The sequence below is a fragment of the Phocoena phocoena genome, chromosome 3, assembly GCF_963924675.1.
Source record: "Phocoena phocoena chromosome 3, mPhoPho1.1, whole genome shotgun sequence".
In the NCBI taxonomy this organism is placed as follows: domain Eukaryota; kingdom Metazoa; phylum Chordata; class Mammalia; order Artiodactyla; family Phocoenidae; genus Phocoena; species Phocoena phocoena.
The window spans coordinates 21,832,838-21,838,657 of NC_089221.1; the positions used below are offsets into that span (position 1 = coordinate 21,832,838).

At 36.0% G+C, this 5,820-nt stretch overlaps 1 pseudogene; it reads right to left on the reverse strand.

Annotated features, from left to right (window-relative positions):
* Positions 1-1,884: 1,884 nt before the first annotated feature.
* Positions 1,885-4,095, reverse strand: LOC136120119 (tigger transposable element-derived protein 1-like; annotated as a pseudogene).
* Between the last annotated feature and the right edge of the window lie 1,725 nt (positions 4,096-5,820).

A 5,820-nucleotide genomic window follows, 5' to 3' on the forward strand; every position in this document is an offset into this window, starting at 1 on the left:
CCTACTGAGTCCTTGATCTTGGTATCACATACTTAAAATCAAAATATTTGCTTTATGTTCTTACAGATACCAAGAATTATCCTAACACTTTCTTCATATGTAGAGCATATACCTCTTGAATATCTGCTGTAATTCTAAACTCCAATTCCTAAATAAACATCATCAATGCATTTGATGGGTGACAATGTTGTCTTCAACTCCTCAACTGTGTAATGCAATTTTGGTGAAATGTTTTCCTTGTCAACATGTTAGCTTACCATTGCTTATACAACCTGCTGTTTTTATTTTTCTTTTGGAGATCGTTATGAATAAATAATAGCAGCAATGTAGACATTTAGAGATACATTCATGAAAAAATGAGGCATAACATAAAGTATACTCATAACATAAAGCATATTCAAAAGATGAGAGCTTTGACCATATTATTCTATAGAAGGCAGGCAGTAAATGATGGATGATAGACTATATGTGAGTAAAATCTCATTCATTCTGAAATAGCTATCACTAGTTTTAGTTCAACAAAGGATATGCTAATTGTGAGGAAATACCATAAACATGTGACATGATGCTAATGTCTCAGCTTTCTCATTTTCTCTATGAGAATAAGAACAGAATGTTTTGGGTCAGTAAGCTCACTAGGATAGAGCATGGTCCTAATAACTCACAGGATGGTTTTTCTTTTAGCCACTTAAAGACAACTGAGATCCTGTGATGTCAGTAGAAAAAAATTGCATCTAAGACCTTGCCTAATTGTTTTCACTTTTAATAATACATAACCTCAAAAACAGAATCTTGCCAGAAACACACATACACACACACACACACACACACACACACACATTTTATACAATGCAGAATGGTTGAGAAATTCTGAGAGCAAATGTACAGACTTCTCCCTCTAATTACTTCCTAAGTAGCTTTCTCCTGAATAATTTGCCAGGTAGTTTTGGACTTTCACTTGGATGTACCATAAGTACCTTAGGGTCAACAAATTGAAATGACTGTATATGTTAAGTGTTCCTTTAATAGATAGTCAAATGTAATCTTCATAACAATGTTTCAGTATAGAAGACATCTCTCACTTTACTATATCTGTGAACATAAATTTAGAGACTAACATCTCTAAAATTATTCCATTAGGAAAATTTGTAACTCCAATTCAATAATTTATTAATTTACATTTTTATTTGTTCATTCCATAAGTATTTATTGAGAAGTATTTATAGGCTAAGTATTCTTTTCATGTACAGTTAAGAACAGAAGACATAATCCCTAAAAACTCATCTCATATATGTACACACACACACACAGAGAAAAAAGTTCCAGTGCAGGAGAACAATGCTGAGCTAATGCAAACATGAAAACTGATATGTCCACTGAATTTAGTAATATGGAAGTCAATGGTAAATTTATGGATAAAAATTTAGGCTCAGTGATGTGTAATGATATGTCAATAAGAGTTGTAAAAGGGAAATCATGAGTATAGAACTTTAGAGAAAAGAAATGAGCTAGTAGCAGAGTATAGGAGTATGGGGAAAAAAGAGATACTTTGCTATTGTTCTGTGCGTGTGCCATTTTTTCTTTATTTTAATGGTAAAGACTAGAACTCACTTCAACATGTGGGTGCAGTTGAACTGTAAATGCAAGGTGTTGAAAATATATTTAAGTGAGGATACAGGCATACCTGGGAAATATTGTGGGTTTGGTTCCAGACCACCATGATAAAGCAAATATCATAATAAAGTGAATCACATGAATGTTTTGGTTTCCCAGTATGCATAAAAGTTATTTTTACAGTGTCCAGTAGTCTATTAAGTGTGTAATAGCATTATGCCCCAAAATTGCACATGGCTTAATTTGAAAACACTTTATTGCTAAAATATGCTAACCATAATCTGAGCCTTTAGCAAGTTGTCATCTTTTTGCTGGTGGAAAGTGTTGCCTCAGTGTTGATGGCTGTTGACTGTTCAGGGTGGTGGCTGCTGAAGGTTGGGATGGCTGTAGCAATTTCTTAAAATAAACTAACAATGAACTTTGCCACAACCATTGACTCTTCCTTTCGTGAAAGATTTCTCTGTAGCAGGCAATACTGTTTGATAGCATTTGATTCACAGTAGAACTTCGTTCAAAATTGGAGTCAATCCTCTCAAAAACTGCCACTGCTTTATCAACTAAGTTTATGTAATATTCTAAATCATTTGTTGTCATCTTAACAGTCTTCATGGCATCTTCATCACAAGTAGATTTCATCTCAAGAAACCACTTTCTTTGCTCATCCATAAGAAGCAACTCCTCATTTTTAAAGTTGTATCATGAGATGGCAGCAATTCAGTTTCATCTCCAGGCTCCACTTCTAATCCTAGTTCTTTTGCTATTTCCACCACATCTGCAGTTACTTCCTTCACTGAAGTCTTGAATCTCTCAAAGTCAACCATGAGGTTTGGAATTAACTTCTTCCAAACTCCTGTTAATATTGATGCTTTGAATTCTTCCCATGAATCACAAATGTTCTTAATGGGATCTAGAATGGTCACTCCTTTCATTAAGGTTTTCAATTGACTTTGCGCAGATCCGTCAGAGGAATCACTATCTATGGCAGCCTTAGTCAAATTTACTCCTTGATCCATGGGCTGCACAATGGATGCTTGTTAGCAGGCATAAAAACAATGTTATCCTCCTTGTATCGATACATCTCCATCAGAACTCTTGGGTGACCAGGTGCATTGTCAGTGAGCACTAATATTTTGCAAGAGATTATTTTTTCTGAGCAGTAGTTCTCAGCAGTGGGCTTAAAATATTCAGCAAACCATGTTATAAACAAATGTACTGTCATCCAGGTTTTGTTGTTCCATTTATAGTCCAGAGGCAGAGTAGATTTAGTATAATTTACTAAGGGCCCTAGGATTTCTGCAATGATAAATGAGCACTAGCTTCAATTTAAAGACACCAACTGCAGTAATCCCTAATAAGAGAGTCAGCCTGTCCTTCGAAGCTTTGAAGCCAGGCACTGACTCTTCATCTCCAGCTATGAAAGTCCTAGATGACATTTTTTTCCAATAGAAGACTATTTTGTCTACATTGAAAATCTTTTGTTTAGCATAGCCACCTTTTTAATTATCTTATCTAGATCTTCTGGATAACTTGCAGCAGTTTCTACATCAGTGCTTGCTACTTCACCTTGCACTTTAAAGTTATGGAGATGGCTTCTTTCCTTAAATCTCATGAACCAACCTCTGCTAGCTTCAAACTCTCAGCATTCATAGAATTGAAGAGAGTTAGGGCTTTGCTCTGGATGAGGCTTTGGCTTAAGGAAATGTGGCTGGCCTGATCTTCTATCCAGACCACTAAAACATTCTCCATACCAGCAATAAGGCGGTTTCATTTTCGTATCATTTGTGTGTTCACTGGAGTAGTGTTACCGAGTCCAAGCTCACTCTGCTCGCCGCGTGACAGGCCAATAAATCAGAGATGAGGTGTTGAGGCAAGGAATATGACTTTATTCGGAAAGCCAGCAGACTGAGAAGATGGCAGACTAAAGTCTCAAAATAACCATCTTATCGGGGTTTGGATGCCAGTTTCTTTTATAGCACAGAGACGGGGAGGAGATGGGGAAGTAAAGTAAAAAGGCTATAAGTTTTGCAAATATCCCCTGAATGGTCAGCCTCAGGGAGGGTATGTGTTAAAAAAAATTCTTCTTTCCTGTAGTCATCTGCAGGTGGAACAGGGTCTGGATGTTTCCCTGAACAAAGGCACTTTGGTTTAACATTCAGGCAGAGGGGCAGGGTTCCCTGAGGCAGGCCATTATATACAGACAGTATCATTTTAGTGAACAAAAGCAGTGGAAAGCAAAGGTTAAAGTAAAAGAAACAGGTCCAACATGTAGTCTGATTTGGCTCTTCCCTGTTACAGTGGCACTTTTAATTTCCTTCAGGAACATTTTCTTTGCATTCACAACTAGGCTAAATATTTGGTGCAAGAAGCCCAGCCTATCTCAGCTTTCAACGTGCCTTCCTCACTAAGATTAAATATTTCTAGCTTTTGATTTAAAGTGCAAGAACTGCAACTCTTTCTTTCACTTGAACACTTAGAGTCCATTGGAGGATTATTAATTACCTAATTTTAATATTATTATTCCTCAGGGGATAGGGAGGTGCAAGTAGGAGGAACAACCAGTTGGTGGAGCAGGCAGAACACACATAACATTTATCAATTGTTTGCCTCCTTATATGGGTACGGTTTGTGGTGCCCAAAAACAAGTATAATAGTAACCTCAAAGTTCACTGATTACAGATCACCATAACAAATCTAATAATAATGAAAAAGTTTGAAATATTGTGCAAATTACCAAAATGTTACATAGAGACACAAACTGAGCAGAGGCTATTGGATAAGTGGTGCCTATACACTTGCTGGACAGAGGTTGTCACAAACCTCCAATGTGTGAAACATGCATTGTCTGTGAAGAACAATAAAATGAAGCGTAATAAAATGAGAGATGCTTGAGATAAATTTGGTTGACACTGTAACACGCTTATTCTACTGAAATCCTAAGTCTCCCATTTAATCAATGCACTGAGAAAAAACTTATAAAATCATTTCCTTTTTCTGTATAGAAGTTATTCATCCATTCTTGAGTCTACTTTCATACATTTATTACCATAATAGAATTTTCTCAAAATAGGAAACGCTAGATTTTTGTGAGCATAAATAATCCACTTAAACTTCATGTTTTGTAGTAGGCTATAACCATGTTTTTCTGTACATGAAAGACAATGTGAAGTTTATTAATATTAAATTTACTATTGATTGATGATTGGCAACCATGTATATGACAGTTGAAATGTTTAGAACTCTGAAAAAGAACACAAAGTCCTAAAGAAGAAATACTTGTTGTGGAGTGGTGAAGGCATCAAAGGAATATAGAATTTAAAGTCATGAAGCAAAGGAAGATTATTCCTGGAAACTGTAGCAAAATAAGATATGCCATAGCCCTGAAGGTAAAGAGCTAAATATCAGATCAAAGAAGGAAAATAGGGATGCAACTCTTAAAACCTGGTAATTGTCTTACACTCAAATTACATAATTTAATGGGACTAAATCTTTGATTCATTATACTATTTCAATGCCTACTCTAAATGATGAAGGTCTTAGCTCCCTCTCAACCTGAATGTACTTTATTACTTTATTAATTTATTTGACAAATTTACTAGTTCAACTCCTGTCAAGAACTCTGCAAAGTACTATAGATACAGAGATGGCCATTTTATAAGGGGATTCAATAGTTAGGGGGGAACATGCAAATAAACTGCTAAGCTGAGATAAAATTTGCTCAGTTTAATTGCAGAGGCTACAAAATGTGCAATGGGAACAGAGGACTGAGCAATTATATACCTAGGAAACTGGGAAATGCTTTATTGAGAAGGCTGTATGTAGATGTCCCCTGAGGAATCAGTAAGAAAATCTTCACAGCTGTTAAGAATGAGGAAGATGAATTTTCTAGGGAGAAGAGTTAGTTTATTCGATGGCACGGGACATGAGCTGGACAAGAAGCAGGAAGGATCGAAAGTTATCTTCTGTTGTACCATTTTAAAGTCCTCATCAGAGGAACTGGCATGCAACAAAGTGAACTATAATATGGTAAAACATGGGTAATACGCTCAGAGAGCTCATATACCTGTTGTGCGTTGGGTACATCTTCCTAATTTCTGTCTTTTTTATTTGGTATCAATACCATCATTTATGTCCTACTGAAGACATCTTAACCAAAATATTATAGGCTGTCTAATAAAGAGACCACAAAGCCTTTGTATATCATTGTTA